A 16,911-nucleotide genomic window follows, 5' to 3' on the forward strand; every position below is an offset into this window, starting at 1 on the left:
GAAGGTCTCCAACAACATAGCAGAATACGAGGGCCTCATAGCAGGCCTGAAAGCTGCAGCAGCACTGGGAGTGAAGCGCCTCGTCATCAACGGTAATTCACAACTCCTCGTCAACTTCTCCAACAAGGTGTACGAGCCGAAGGACGAGCACATGGAAGCATACCTCGCAGAAGTACGCAAGATGGATAAGCAGTTCTGGGGGCTGGAGTTGCAGCATGTGCCCCGCGGCACCAACCAAGAGGCTGACGACATCGCCAGGAGGGCATCCAAATGGCTGCCCCAGGAGCCTGGCGTTTTCGAGGAACGACTCTTCAAGCCATCGACGGCACCACCACTTAAAAGAATGGCACAGCCTCGGGAAGAACTCCCTCAGCCACCTGCCACAGGAGCCCCGGCCTGTGGCCCGATCTCGGGAGCGCGCCTACTCTTGGCGCTGGAGCCTCGGGAGGGATGCTGGACCAAGGAATTCAAGGAATACCTGACGCAAGGGACACTGCCGGAGAAAGAGGAGGACGCGGAGCGCGTGGCCGGGCAGGGAACGACCTACTGCTTCCAAGACGGTGAGTTATACCGAAAGCGGCCGAATGATGTTTCCCTACTTTGCATCTCCAGGGAACAGGGGAAAGAGCTGCTGCCTGACATAAACGGTGGAGATTGCGGACATCACTCATCGTCACGGACCCTCGTCGGCAAGGCATTTAGCAGCGGATTCTATTAGCCTACGTCACTCAACAACGCGACCGAGCTGGTGAAGTCCTGCGAGGCCTGCCAATTCCACGCCAAGCAGATCCATTAGCCAGCTCAGGGCCTACAAACCATCCCGCTCTCGTGGCCGTTCGCGGTCTGGGGGTTGGATATCTTCGGCCCATTCCCTCGAGCGCCTGGGGGCTACTGCTACCTCTACGTCGCCATCGACAAGTTCACCAAGTAGGTGGAGGTGGAAGCCGTCCGCACCATCCCAGCCGGCTCCGTGGTCAAGTTCATCAAAGGCCTCATGAGCCGGTTTGGGGTCCCTAACCGCATCATCACCGACAACAGTTCGCAGTTCACTAGCAATCTCTTCAAGACGTATTGTGCTAACCTTGGAACGCAGATCTGCTACGCTTCGGTGGCGCACCCCCGGAGCAACGGCCAGGCCGAACGCGCCAACGCGGAGGTCTTGAGGGGCCTCAAGACCAGGACCTTCAAGAAGAAGCTGGAGGCCTGCGGCAGGGGCTGACACGACGAGCTCCAGTCCGTGTTGTGGTCCATCCGCACCACCGCCACCAAGCCAACGGGCGAGACCCCGTTCTTCCTCGTCTACGGAGTGGAAGCGGTTCTCCCTCATGAGGTCAGGCATCACTCCGCACGGGTCCTAGCGTTTGATGAGGCACAGCAGGACGCCATGCGGGGGATGGACCTCGTGCTGGGGGAGGAACGCCGCCGTGAAGCTACGCTACGGGCAGCAAGATACCAGCAGGCGCTGCGGCAGTATCACTGTCGTAGAGGCCGCCCCTGGACGCTCGAGGTGGGTGACCTCATCCTGAGGCGGGTGCTCTCCTGGGAAGGGCTGCATAAGCTCTCACCCATGTGGGAGGGCCCGTTCAAGGTCGTCCATGTCTCCAGGCCTGGCGCCGCGCGGCTGGAGACCCAGGACGGGGTACCCATCCCAAACGCCTGGAACATCCAGCACCTCCGGAAGTTCTACCCCTGAAGAAAGGCCCGGTGCCTGTGAAGAAGGCCCAGTGCCTGTGAAGCTCGCCGCCTGTGACACTCTCACGTAATAATGAGTGGGGTTGTACACACCCCGGAGTCTCAGGAGTGCCGCCCTTGGGCCTCGGGGGCTCCCTCCCACGCCCAGTGGCAGCACTTAGCTCTGCGCTGGTGAGAAGACTTGAAGACTAGACTAGGTGCCGGACGCGGCTTTTCATTTGCTTTCGGTAGTTGGCTCGCTCTTCCTTGATTGAACCTTGATTGAAGTTGCTTCTGTTGTTCCTTGCCAGTTCTGTTCCATCGCCTTCTGCCTCCGTTTTCTGTCTTCAGATCTTTGTCTGACGTGCTCTCTCTCGCATACCTCGCGAGGGGGCTGTACAGGTGCCCTCGTGAGCCTTTTTCTTCTGATTTTCGCGAGGCACTCTCGTTCGAATTCACAGCGGGAGCACCCCTCTCAGTCCGTGCCCTCGGGTACCGCGACACGAAGGGCCGGGCCACGGCCAGCAGCCCTTGCGACCAGGGTTCGGAAAATGATAGTCTCTCAATGAGTTTTTTGCAGCTCCTTGATACGTCTCCAATGTATCTACTTTTCCAAACACTTTTGCCCTTGTTTTGGACTCTAACTTGCATGATTTGAATGAAACTAACCCGGACTGACACTGTTTTCAGCAGAACTGCCATGATGTTGTTTTATGTGTAGAAAAGAAAAGTTCTCAGAATGTCCTGAAAATCCACGGAGGCACTTTTTGGAATTAATAAGAATTTCTGGGCAAAAGAAATATGCTAGGGGGCCTAGGGCCTGTCCACGAGATAGCCCCCCTTTAGGGCGCACCCCCTATCTTGTGGGCCCCCTGGATCTCCACCGACCTCAACTCCAACTCCATATATTCACGTTCGGGGAGAAAAAATCAGAGAGAAAGTTTCATCGCGTTTTACGACACGGAGCCGCCGCCAAGCCCTAATCTCTCTCGGGAGGGCTGATCTAGAGTCCGTTCGGGGCTCCGAAGAGGGGGATTCATCGTCGTCATCATCATCAACCATCCTCCATCACCAATTTCATGATGCTCACCACCGTGCGTGAGTAATTCCGTCATAGGCTTGCTGGACGATGATGGGTTGGATGAGATTTACCAGGTAGTCAAGTTAGTTTTGTTAGGGTTTGATCCCTAGTATCCACTATGTTCTAAGATTGATGTTGCTATGACTTTGCTATGCTTAATGCTTGTCACTAGGGCCCGAGTGCCATGATTTGAGATCTGAACCTATTATGTTTTCATGAATATATGTGTGTTCTTGATCCTATCTTGCAAGTCTATAGTCACCTATTATGTGTTATGATCCGACAACCCCGAAGTGAAAATAATCGTGATACTTCTCGGTGATGACCGTAGTTTGAGGAGTTCATGTATTCACTATGTGCTAATGCTTTGTTCCGGTTCTCTATTAAAAGGAGGCCTTAATATCCCTTAGTTTCCGCTAGGACCCTACTACCACAGGAGGGTAGGACAAAAGATGTCATGCAAGTTCTTTTCTATAAGCACGTATGTCTATTTACGGAATACATGCCTACATTACATTGATGAATTGGAGCTAGTTCTGTGTCACCCTATGTTATAACTATTACATGAGGAATCGCATCCGGTATAATTATCCATCACTGGTCTATTGCCTACGAGCTTTTCACATATTGTTCTTCGCTTATTTACTTTTCCGTTGCTACTGTTACAACTACTACAAAACCCCAAAAACTATTATCTTTACTTTTGCTACCGTTACCTTTATTATCATACCACTTTTGCTACTAAATACTTTGCTGCAGATACTAAGTTATCCAGGTGTGGTTGAATTGACAACTCAACTGCTAATACTCAAGAATATTCTTTGGTTACCCTTGTGTCGATTCAATAAATTTGGGTTGAATACTTTACCCTCGAAAGTTGTTGCGATCCCCTACACTTGTGGGTTATCAAGACTAATTTCTGGCGCCGTTGCCGGGGAGCATAGCTCTATTCTCTGAGTCACTTGGGATTTATATATGTTGATCACTATGAAGAACTTGAAAGACGACCGAACTACTATTTTGCCCTCAACTACGAGGGGAGGTAAGGAACTACCATCTAGCTCTGCACTAGATTCTCCTTCCGTTATTAGTAGGCTTGCGACACCTAAACCTGCTACTGCTATGAATTCTGATATGTCGCATGTTATTGATGATCCCACTTCTGCTATGCATGATGAAACTACTTCTGTGCGTGAACCTACTTTGCCATTAGGTGAATTTCTTGATGAACAACTTGCTAGAGTTAGGGGGAATGAAAATATTGAAGATGCTATTATTGATGATAGTGGTGATCAAGGTTCTCCCAATGATTATGTATTGCCTGTTGTTCCTAAGGGTTATGTTATGAATGAAGAAGCTGCTGGGAAATCTTTGCTTGCAATGATAGATATGATCTTAAGAAATTATTAGCTAAATGGAAGCAGCAGTCTCTTAATGCTAGAATGAAACGTGACCCTGCTTTTGCTACTTCACCTATTTGTGTTACTGATAAGGATTATGCATTCTCTGTTGATCCTGAAATTATTACTTTAGTTGAATCTGATCCTTTTTATGGCCTTGAATCTGAAACTGTTGTGGCACATCTTACCAAGTTGAATGATATAGCCACCTTATTTACTAATGATGAGAAGTCTCACTATTTTCATATCCTTAAGATATTTCCATTCTCATTAAAGGGTGATGCTAAGACTTGGTATAATTCTCTTCATCCTGGTTGTGTGCGTAGTCCCCAGGATATGATTTATTACTTCTCTGCTAAACATTTCCCTGCTCACAAGAAACAAGCTGCCTTGCGAGAAATATATAATTTTGTGCAAATCAAAGAAGAGAGTCTCCCACAAGCTTGGGGGAGGCTTCTACGGTTACTTAATGCTTTGCCTGATCATCCTCTCAAGAAAAATGAAATACTTGATATCTTTTATAATGGACTAACTGATGCTTCCAAGGACTACTTGGATAGTTGTGCTGGTTGTGTTTTCAGGGAAAGAACAGTCGACGAAGCTGAAATATTATTGAATAATATGTTGACTAATGAAAATAATTGTACTCTTCCTGAGGCAATTCCTGAATCAATTAAGCCAATTCCTGGGTCTATTCCTAAACCCACTCCGAAGAAGAGAGGTGTTTTATTTCTCAGTCCTGAAGATATGCAAGAGGCAAAGAAATCAATGAAAGAAAAAGGTATTGAAGCTGAAGATGTTAAGAGTTTACCTCCTATTGAAGAAATACATGGTCTTAATATACCACCTGTTGAAGAACCATATTGTCTTGATAACCCGACACAGGTAGTAAAGGTAAATTCTCTCTATAGATATGATAAAGTTGAAATCCTCTCTACTAAATTTCATAGCCCATGCTTAGATGAATTTGATGACTTTATGGCTAGACAAGAAAGTTTTAATGCTTATGTTGGTAGAGAGTTAAAGAATAATGCTTTCGAGATAGGACGCGTAAGAGATAATATGGCTAGAGTTAAAGATGAACTCAAACGCATTAGCAAATATGCTTCTATGGTTGCTACACAAGCTGAGCAAGTACTCAAAGCTCAAATGATTTGCTTGATGAATTAAATAATAAAAATGACTTTGCTTTTAGAGTGGCTACTAGAACTTGTAGAATGACTCAGGAACCTTTGTATCCTGAAGGCCACCCTAAGAGAATCGAGTAAGATTCTCAGAGAAATAATTTAGAGGCACCTAGTTCTTCTAAAAAGAAGAAAAAGAAAAATGATAGAACTTTGCATGCTTCTAGTGAACCTACTATAGACACACCTGAGAATCCAAATGATATTTCTATTTCTGATGCTGAAACACAATCAGGTGATGAACATGAACCTAGTGATAATGTTAATGGTAATGTTCATGTTGATGCTCAACCTAGCAAAAACAATGATGTAGAGATTGAACCTGCTGTTAATCTTGATAACCCACAATCAAAGAATCAACGTTATGATAAGAGAGATTTTGTTGCTAGGAAGCACGGTAGAGAAAGAGAACCATGGGTTCAAAAATCCATGCCCTTTCCTCCTAAACCATCCAAGTCAAAGGATGATGAGGATTTTGAGTGCTTTGCTGAAATGATTAGACCTATTTTCTTACATATGCGCTTAACAGATATGCTTAAATTAAATCCTTATGCTAAGTATATGAAGGATATCATTACAAATAAAAGAAAGATACAGAAGCTGAAATTTCCACCATGCTTGCTAATTACACTTTTAAGGGTGGAATACCAAAGAAACTTGGAGATCCAGGTGTGCCAACTATACCATGCTCCATTAAAAGAAACTAGTTGACCCGTTGCACCAAATGGCGCACAGACCTGCTGAAGACATGTTGTCGATGAAAATAGTTTCATGCTGCAAGAACCTTCAATTAAAGCCATGTTCGCGATGAAAATAGTTTCCTTTACTAAGGACAGGCCATGTATGTACAGTCGGTTTAGTTTGTGGTCTGCTAAACCCATATGTGCCTTGAAAAAAACACATGGTTGCAGAGCCTCACGTGTTTCAAGTATGAATAAGAACTACAAACTCTTTTTATGCGATTCAAACACATTTCCAGAGTTTTTATTTCTTAGTACATGTTGTCTAAAGTAACACTTGCCCAGAGAGAGAGAAAAGCATACCCCTCTCTCATTATGATTATTATTAAAAGGTATTAAATTTGAAATAAACAATTTCATTTACTTGAAGCACTTGAAGAAAGAGAACTTAGACATACTTTTACACAATGCTCATTTAACCTGTAAAGGACTACGCAATGCTCATTTAACCTGTGAAGGACAAACATATTCCACCATCTCTGAATGATGAACTAAACTAAATAAGAAATATATGCAGTAAATTCATTCAAAGTAGAAAAGGGATCTTACATCAAATAAGGCATTACAACAAACATGGTGTTATCTTAGTAAAAGAAATTACATCATTAGAAGAGAAAAGGGAAGAAAACCAAACATGAGATTGAGATTAATACATCTAGGAGGAGGTCGTAGACATCACTGTGATCATTATGCGGCCTGGGGAGCAAGGATCCATGGTTTTTATATGCCTTGTCCGACTGCTGGAGTAGGTGACATGGAAACGTCGTCTCTACCATCTCGATGGCTTAGACCCAGGGAGTCGGGTGTTCATCTCGGCCCTCCCCAGCTTCCATCAATGGATTTTTATAGTCAGGGTTAAAGACTAAGAGGCCCTATGCATGTTCAAATATGCGAGTAGTATATACAATACAAATCAAGAAAAAGAAAAGAGAAGACCACAAACATTACAAAAACACAATTTTGACAAATTATCTCTATTGTAAAATTGAGGAAGTAACTCATTATTCAAGAGAACCCGTTGTGCCAAATGGCGCAGAGACCCGCTAAAGCCATGTTGTCGATGAAAATAGTTTCATTTTGCAAGGACATATGGCCAAAGACCCACCGAATCCATGTGCGCGTTGGAAAGGAAATCCATGGTTTAGTTGATTTAGTTGTAGACAAGTGCATGTGGTAACAAATTTAAACCGGGGCCCTTAATAAAAAACGATGGATGCTTGCTGTCAATAATAAGATGTATAATAACATTACCCGTTGCGTCGGATGGCGCAAAGTCCCATTTCAAACAAAGAGCTATTTGAAAATAATTGACAATTTGGCAATAATAAGGATCTTTTCAATAATGAAAATTGGAAGAAACATAGCCTCAAACTATGTAATAGGGTTTTCAAAATGCAGGCATTCTCTCCATACAATTCTGCTACGAGCTGAAACTTAGAAATCCAGATCACACTTTGTCCTCCATACGTTGTTAGTAAACTCTGCCCTCCCACTCCTCTGAATCCATAGCGTTTTGTCCTTCACAACCCCTTTATATGCTAGATGCACAATAATTACTTTATTTTTTAAAAGGAGCTTAACAAACAATGCCTTGCACAACATTTTTCATCTCTTCAGTGATGGAGCCACTCTCTATAGCCATCTCTTCTTTCTTGAAGGGAACTGGACAAACAATGCCGAACGCCATGTTTATGACATGTTGTTCTACTATAATACAAGTGCAAACATGAAATGAGAAACCAATTGAAGAAACAAGGACTTGTTGGTGTGCTAAAATTTAAGGCAAACTTGAAAAAGAAGGGCAAAACAAGATTGACAAGTACCACATCATGAATAAACATTTACAACAGATATAGAAGTGACAATAAACAAGCTTTTCAAGATTTACAATGAACAGCATGATTTGGCTTCTTGCTCTAAAATAGAAACATCTGCAACACTAACTTGGGGACAATCCCACCAATTCAATGACAATGGACATATTTTCTACCCTTCACTCCTTTGCGGCTACCAATCCTTCAGTAATCTGAACACAACATCAGTAATGCCAAGGCAAATACCATGATACTCTGTTCATGGTCATCTCCTTATCGAAGAAGTAAATGTAAAACTGGCCTGCAAGATAAAAGCATTTCCCGAATGTACAACCTGGGATCGTCAGTGCTCTTAATATTCGGTTACTGGGAATACTGCAGGATGAAATATAGTGCAAACTCCAGATCTTATAAATTTTAATACATTCAACAACTAAGATTTTGAGCCATGAGATTATATGCCAATAGTTACATTTAAGCTTGTTAGAGCATATATCAATCATAAAAAGATAGAAAGAATAAGCTCCAGGACACAATAAGGGCTTACACTACTTATTTGAAAACAATGAAACAACTCATTAAATCTAACTAATTTTAAATGATCCAGTTTTAAGGATTAATATAGTACAACTAAGAGAAGGCTATAAAATCATCAATCAAGAAGATTCTACTGTATAAACTTGACAATTAGAGACAATTGTCACTGCTCCATCACATACCATGGTCGACATGAGCAATGACAGACATGTTATGGATATTTTTTATCCATAATTCCGTGGAGCTCCTCCGTTCTAAACTTCACCATCTTGACTGCTTTTGAATGTCAACCGAGAATACCATTCCTTCTCTAATAATAGCAAGCTATCAGAACCAAGCAATAATATAGTGTGAATAACTGAACATGGAAAGCGACAGTAATATATTAACGATCCTTTAAAGTAATTAAGACCACAATTGTCTACTCAAAGCTCAAAAGCGCACTTAATAATGGTGTACAACAATTAGTTTTATACACCGCCACCAAAATATTTTAACCAACACTTCCAACAATAGCCCCGGTGAAGTGAAATATATAATTAATATGGTCAATCGAGCATATTATAGTTAATGTATTAGAACTAATAATAGTTCGCTGAGAAGGCAACCGTAAAGCAAGAACAACCAATGTTAAGAGCACTGACGATCACAGTAATAAGAAAAAGTATCACATGGCAATAACAAAGTAACCTAATCCATTATGAAGAGGATGCAGATGGAAAGAAACATAATCCAAAAAATAAGATTAATATAGACAAGCCTCCAAAATTGATACTACTATTGACACACCTCCAACACTAAGACTATAGACATGACACCTCCAAAATTGATACTACTATTGACACACCTCCAACACTAAGACTATAGACATGAAACACCTCCAACACTAAGAGAAGGCTATAAAATCATCAATCAAGAAGATTCTACCGTATAAACTTGACAATTAGAGACAACTGTCACTGCTCCGTCACATACCATGGTCGACATGAGCAATGACAGACATGTTATGGATATTTTTTATCCATAATTCCGCGGAGCTCCACCATTCTAAACTTCACCATCTTGACTGCTTTTGAATGTCAGCCGAGAATACCATTCCTTCTCTAATAACAGCAAGTTATCAGGATCAAGCAATAATATAGTGTGAATAACTGAACATGGAAAGCGACAGTAATATATTAACGATCCTTTAAAGTAATTAAGACCACAATTGTCTACTCAAAGCTCAAAAGCGCACTTAATAATGGTGTACAACAATTAGTTTTATACACCGCCACCAAAATATTTTAACCAACACTTCCACCAATAGCCCCGGTGAAGTGAAATATATAATTAATATGGTCAATCGAGCATATTATAGTTAATGTATTAGAACTAATAATAGTGCGCTGAGAAGGCAGTCGTAAAGCAAGAACAACCAATGTTAAGAGCACTGACGATCACAGTAATAAGAAAAAGTATCACATGGAAATAACAAAGTAACCTAATCCATTATGAAGAGGATGCAGATGGAAAGAAACATAATCCAAAAAATAAGATTAATATAGACAAGCCTCCAAAATTGATACTACTATTGACACACCTCCAACACTAAGACTATAGACATGCTTGCGAAAGTAAGACTAATGGAACACGAAGTATACCTCCTGCAATTTTTTCCATCTAATTCCTTTTGATTCTACGGGAAAAGGTTGCAACATGAGGAATATCCTGTAGAAATAGATAGATCGAATGATGTACAAGTCGAAAAATGTTACTGCTAGCCATAGTGCATACAATCTATCTCTTATTGTACTTTTTGCAACATGCTACGACTCAGAGTACATACATGACATATCCTGGTAATTCTACAATGGTTACTATCAACTGAAATGAGTTGTACAGATTTTGACTGGTAAATCAATTCAGTTTACGTGTAACTAATAAAATTTTACAGGGAAATGTTGTAATGATATCATGGTGGCGCAAGCATAGAAGTTGTTACAGAGTGGAAAGAACAGTCTAGATTTTCAGTACTGAATATGGCCTTCTAGCATTGCAAAAAGCTACAGTTGAGCCTCTCGCATGCTAATTAACTATGTTGAAGCCGGTGATAAAAAAATTGCACATGAAAAACAATGGAATGTTCAGGGAGCAAGTAGAAAACCTACACTTACACACAAATTTGATACTGAAGTGCAGGGGCTAAAGATAAAGATGGTTGTAGTACATGATACTTACAAATGGAATTACTGCAGTCCAAGGAATAATCGCCACCACAAAAGGCGAGAAAATAGAAGCTTCAGCTAGCAATGAGTCATAATATGATAGTAGATAGCTCCAAGAAGAAATAGATTATATGTCCTTTGAGCCGCCACTAAGTTGTGAGTTGCTGTCTAGCAGCCACAACTTCCCTTTGAACCGCCATAGCCACTGTTTCCACATGTGTAGGTTGCTGCTGCCAACAACTCTTACTTATCTGCACCCTCCTAGTTCTGAAATTAAAGGAATGAAGCACAAATTTTAAAGATTTAAGAGAATAGTAAACAACTACGGGTTTCAAAGGTGTGGTGAATTTAACTTGCAAATCTACATATGTAGACATCATTGTTTGTTATGCAAAACAACCTATAATGTAAAGGATGGCGATGCCAAAATAACTAAGATACATACTCTTATATTACACGCTTTCAAACCGCCAAAATAACTAAGATACATACTCTTATAATACACGCTTTCAAACATGACTGTCGCTGCTTTCGCGCCACATGTATTTCTATGGGAAAACATGCTGATTTGTCTAATGTAGTACGTACTTTGCAATAAAAATGATTATTATCCTTGTAGCAATACTGATAATCAAAGAAAAGTATAGAATTGAAAGCCATATCCTGAAGGGGTGTATACTAAAGCAAAATTTACCAATCAACGGATAGTGACTAATATTATATCATTAGGTGATACCTTAAGTTCCCCTATGAAAATGTTCTCAATCTCAACATTGTATTACGCAATGAACGCCCAGATAGATTTGATGAAGCTTCGATTCTGTACTGGGATAGAGATGGAATATATTTATCTTGCTCAAATATAAATCCAGAAAGTTAGAAAAATTAATAGAAGGACTGCACAAAAATACTAAAGAACCAATACAGCTGATAAGTGCCTTTTCTCCATATATGATATACCTGAGCATGTAACCTATTTTTCTACAAGATCTCTTTGCCTTTCTAATGGTAATTTCAAGATTCAAATATCAGAGATCGTGCTCGCAGATTTGGTGTAGACTGTAGAAAGTGTGATATGACTAGAATATCAACTGGCATGCTTAATATTGGGGCTGATATGACCAGAATATCAGTTGGTATGCTCAATACTGGGGCTGATATGACCAAAATATCAGACCATACTTGATATAAGCAGACAGCCAACACTTTATGCGCATCCACATATACTTGCAAAAAAGAGAGAAAGTTAATTGCTCCTTTACTATTTGTATGCATCCATAGTTCCACACATACAATCATTAGAAAAACAGAGAACACTAATTACTCCTCTAGCTTCTCTAGAACATAAGAAACAACAGCTAAAATTTGATCCAATGGAACCTAACACCAGCCCCAACATAAAGGAATATAAACAAAGGAAGGGAAGACACCTTTGTATCATCTAGTGATCTGGATATGTAGTAGCCCCAACATTAAGGAATACCCAAAGATAAACGACAACTTGGGCAGCAGCATCCTGCACTACGGTTGTGGTCATGAGGAGATCATAGAGATAAAACGACTTGTCAAGCTTTCCACCCATACTTGACAAGCACCTAAAAGATGGAGTTCACATCAGCCATAAATCACAAGTTCGAAGCAAAGAAAGACAATTCCTACAAAACAAGCTAGTGTTTTCAAATTAAGTTTGGTAGTGCACGAAACTTCTTAAATCATCATGAAATAAGCATTGAAATATTGCTCACTTCAAGATGCTGCAAGTAAAGAACTATAGTTTTGAATATGATGACAACACAACAGAACTTCAATTAAAGATAATTATGCAAAGCACACCTCCACGTGATTGGCTCGGTGAGCGCTTTTCGGGTGGGCAGCAAACAACTTTGTGATGACAACACATACACATGACAAATGGGTGGCTTGTTAGGAAGTAGGGACACTTTGAATACATTAAAAAATTCAAATCAAGCGCTTGAAAGGCCAAATAATGGTGCAAGGCAACTCACTGTATATCATCAGTTCTTCAAATAATAGATCTATAGAGCAGCGAAAAAATCCAGAACCACAGCTCCTAATAACGCTAATATGCCATATACAACCATGGAAAAACCTGTAGTAGTAGAAATACCGTCATATATTGTCTGTTTAGAGAAACCTACTCGAGGGTGGTAATCTCTAGCAGTTAATTACCTATAGTACTCGCATCGATATCCATGAGCCAAAAAGGTGGAGAGATAAATTAATTTTAGTGGGGACTAATTGGCAAGATGATGTATTTGCCATACGTACAACAACTACATACACTTGCATGGATCGTATGCCGTCCCAACTTGAAACGAATGCCCATGCCAGGCGCCAGATCAAGCAAAGGAATAAAAGACTCCTCTATAAAGAGGAAAGGAACTCCAGGACAAATTTATTCCTTCTCGACGAGGAAAGATCAAGGTACCAAAAAAACAAGAAAGCCAACAAAAAAACTTCTAGGAATATAGCTAGATCCGAGAGCATCTCCTGGGCAGTAACAAACAAAAATCCACTTTGCAGAAACTTAGCTGAGGCACCCAACAAACTTTCAAAGACAACAACATTTCTACATGGAAGCCTAGCTAGATCTCGGCATCTGCTGAACTGAAAGAAAAAAATCCCCTTTATAGGAACCTAGCTAGACATGAACATCTCCTTGACAAGAAGGGTGAAGAAGCTTACCCAACAGAAGAGCCAGAGCACAAACCTGGCACAATCACCACGCATCCTTGGATCCACCGCTAGCATGCTCATTTTCGTCAGGATCTCCTATTTCCCTCCAAATCTGTCCGTGGCTGAGCACCATGGAAGGACAAGCCCCCTGCATACATAGATAAGGTGAACATCAGCAAGGGTGATGTTCTCCAAAACAAAGATGAACACCATGTATGAAAGAGAAAATGAATGCATCAAAAGGCACACCCCTTCACTGGAGATGAATCAATCAAGATGAGCAGAAGCAAGATGAGCAGAACCTCATCACCACACAGAAGTTTCATATTTCAAAAGGACTTGCATATGCAAATTAGCAAACTCCGACTGGCTGCCATCGAGTTGCCCTAAGCCCTAATCCTTTGAAGACCTGAGAACAATCACATAGAACAAGAGGTTAAAAGCCAATGGCAAAAAGGAGTTGATCTTCCTTAGCTTTGGGCTGGTGCTACTGCCACTCTCCTGCTACTGACTCTTCCTTGGATGATTTTTTGAACAGTCATTGGAAGTTTTGGGGAAAAATGGAGAGTGGGAAGCTCACATTTTTATTGAGGTAGTGGTAGAGGAGGGTGTCAGGGAAGCCTCGGAGGCCAAAGTTGGCCGGCATCGTACTTCAGATCGCGCACGTGCCATCCTTGGCGACGAGCAAAGGTGCCACTGATGCCTTAACCAACTCGCCCCATCGCTGAGCGTTCGGCGGCGACTCGCCGTCATGCCGCAGGCGCCCAAATCATTGTCGTACGCCGATGCCTGGCTTCCTTTCGTTGCGCTCACCGATGCTCGCCGTCCCCCAGCCGGCGAGCCTTCCCCAACCGCAACCATGCCCACATCTGCCGCTCCTTCAAACCCTGTTACTTCCGCCAGCAGCAGGTAGAACCCTAGCCGCCTCCCCATCTGCCGCCCCGCCCATCCCGCTCGCCCCCTTCCCACTCGCCCATTCCTTCCCGTCTCCCCCCCTCCCCAGCGCACCGCGAGCCCCTCCCTCCTCTTCGCGTTCCGGGCGGCCATGGATGACTCCATGAGCGGGACCACAGCCATTGCGGCGCTCGTGGCCGGTGGCGCACCTCCACGGGGCTCGGGACGTCCACGGCGGCGTAGGCTGTGCACCGAGAGGCGGGGCCGGGAGCATCTCCGCCCCGCTGCTCCTCTCGCGCTGCGGCCGACGTAGAGATCAGGAAGGAGAGAGGAGGAGACGAGTGGGTGTGGCGATGGCAGGGATCCAGGAAGGAGGAGGGAGGAGGAAGAGAGGAATGGGGTGTGGCAGCTGTGAGAGGGAGGAGGGAGGAGTGCGTGGCTGTGGATGGGGAGCTAGGGTTAGTGCGGCCGTGCCCAATGGGCTCCTTGCTCCAGCCCTAGGCAAGCCACGGGACGCGCGACGTGGGGCGTGCGAGGAAAGGCTCACCCGGCCGAAAATGACCCAGCCGTTTCCATCCAAGTGGCCACAGCGCCGGCCCACACGTCATCCCTCGCCACAATCCACCGATCGGTAAAAACGAGCACGCTGAAAGCGACGATCGAACGGCCAATGCGCGAAAAAAGACCTGGTCAACGCCCATCGAACGGCCAATGAAGGATGCCATCGGGGGAGCCTTGTGAGAGCGAGTTGGCTAGCCTGTTTTTTGTTTTAAATTATGTTAGAACTGCTTTATGTGATCTTTGAGCCGGTGTTAGTGTTATGCCTCTCTCTTTATATCGTAGACTTGAATTAAATAAGTTGACACCTACTGAAATATCTTTGCAAATGGCTGATAAGTCAACTGCTATACCTGTCGGTATTTGTGAGGATGTGCCAGTTGTAGCTACAAATGTTACTATCTTAACGGACTTTGTTATTCTTGATATTCCTGAGGACGATAGTATGTCTATTATCCTTGGTAGACCTTTTCTTAATGCTGCAGGGGCTGTTATTGACTGCAACAAAGGCAATGTCACTTTTCATGTTAATGGTAATGAGCATATGGTACACTTTCCGAGGAAACAATCTCAAGTTCATAGCATCAATTCTATTGGAAAAGTTCCAACTATTATTATTGGAGGTTTTGAATTTCCTCTCCGTACTATCAAGAAAAAATATGATATTCTTATTGTTGGGGATTTTCATATCCCCGTTGAGGTAACTTAGTGTTATTCAAAGTTTCTCCGGTTCTGTGTTATTCGGAATGAGTTTGTTAACAAGACTTGATCAACCTTGTTAGTGGATTCATTTTGATGATCATGAGATGGATGAAACTAGAAAGCACAACCTTCTATACCCTCTTTTTACTTTCTTTTATTTAGAATAAATAAAGCAAAAATAGTATTATCTGCCTGTTTTCTGAATTATCCGTGCATTGAAAAATATCCCGAAAATAAAAGTGCTCCAAATGCCCTGCAAATTTAGTATGATTTTTTATGGAATATTTGAGGATTTTAGGCACTGAAATCACTGCAGGAGGGGCAAGCACCACGCCCCGAGAGTGGAGGGCGCGCCGCCCCCCTATGGGGCGCGCCCCCCTGTCTCGTGGGCCCCTGGTGGCCCCCTCCACTTATGCCAGCACCGACACACTTCATCTTCTACCCAAAAAAATCCCCATCCAGCTCAAGCACGAGTTCTGGCTCGTTTTGCTGCGATTTTCGATCTCCTTGCTCAAAGCTCCATTCACAAAACTGCTTTGGGAGATTGTTGCTTGGTATGTGACTCCTCCATTGGTCCAATTAGTTTTTGTTCTAGTGATTTATTCATTGCAAATTTTTGCTGCATAGGTGACCATGTTCTTGAGCTTGCATGTTAAATTTTTGAGGTCCCAAGCAATTCTAATGCATGATATAGGCTCTAGGCACTTGTAGGAGTAGTTGCTATCAATCTTGTTTAGTTTTATTCACTTTTATTTTGAAGTTACTAAAATTTTAGAAATTTTCAGAAAATGTTAAGGAAACTTTTGTGGGGCTCTTCTAGCCAAGGCCCTCCGGAAAAGCAAGCCAAGAGAAGGAAAAAGCCACGTATAATCTTCCTCGCTTAGCGGAAGTGCGGTCGTGTGAATGGCCATGCAATGATTTCTTGAAAGAAGCTGGAATTCATGAAGATTTTTATTCTTTGATCGAGACTGCAGGCCTCACCAGTTTCATCAACGACCGAATCGATCAGTATCTCTTACTCACCAATACTTTCGTGCAAAACTTTTATTATTATCCTAAGAAGTCACCGCCTGCAGTATCATTTCATTTATATGATGAGTTTAGAGAAATGTCTTTAGGTAATTTTTGCACGGTATGTAGGATACCGTATGAGGGAGAATTAGAGGAACCCCATCGTGAAGATGTGGATGGCTTTGTTAAAACTATAGATGTAGAGGAGCCAAAGAAGGGCTCCGAGGCAAAACTCTCTAGCATACACTTTCCTGTTTTACGCTACTTTGCCATATTTGCTAGTAGATGCTTGATTGGTCATGGAAATAGTGGAAACTTGAGTGTTCCTGATATTATCATTCTTCAACATGCTTTACTTGGAGACAATACTTTTAGTATGGGTGCCGTCGTTGCTAAACGGCGAGCCCTGAATCGT

The 16,911-nt window shown here is 42.6% G+C and overlaps 1 long non-coding RNA gene across 18 annotated transcripts; it reads right to left on the minus strand.

Moving 5' to 3' along the window:
* Positions 1-7,888: 7,888 nt before the first annotated feature.
* On the minus strand, positions 7,889-14,267 carry LOC119363603. Of its 18 annotated transcripts, XR_005174116.1 has the most exons (11): positions 13,912-14,267; positions 13,341-13,740; positions 12,641-12,744; positions 12,468-12,515; positions 12,065-12,229; positions 11,371-11,459; positions 10,648-10,901; positions 10,071-10,137; positions 9,403-9,530; positions 8,610-8,737; positions 7,889-8,191 (listed from the first exon to the last, which is right to left on the minus strand). It is a non-coding gene; the product is annotated as an uncharacterized LOC119363603 (long non-coding RNA). The 18 variants fall into 18 exon arrangements; XR_005174120.1 differs by lacking the exons at positions 12,468-12,515; positions 12,641-12,744 and having other exon boundaries at positions 13,341-13,479; positions 13,634-13,740; XR_005174110.1 differs by lacking the exons at positions 12,468-12,515; positions 12,641-12,744 and having other exon boundaries at positions 13,341-13,479; positions 13,581-13,740.
* Positions 14,268-16,911: the final 2,644 nt, after the last annotated feature.

This window comes from Triticum dicoccoides, chromosome 2B (assembly GCF_002162155.2).
Source record: "Triticum dicoccoides isolate Atlit2015 ecotype Zavitan chromosome 2B, WEW_v2.0, whole genome shotgun sequence".
NCBI lineage: Eukaryota > Viridiplantae > Streptophyta > Magnoliopsida > Poales > Poaceae > Triticum > Triticum dicoccoides.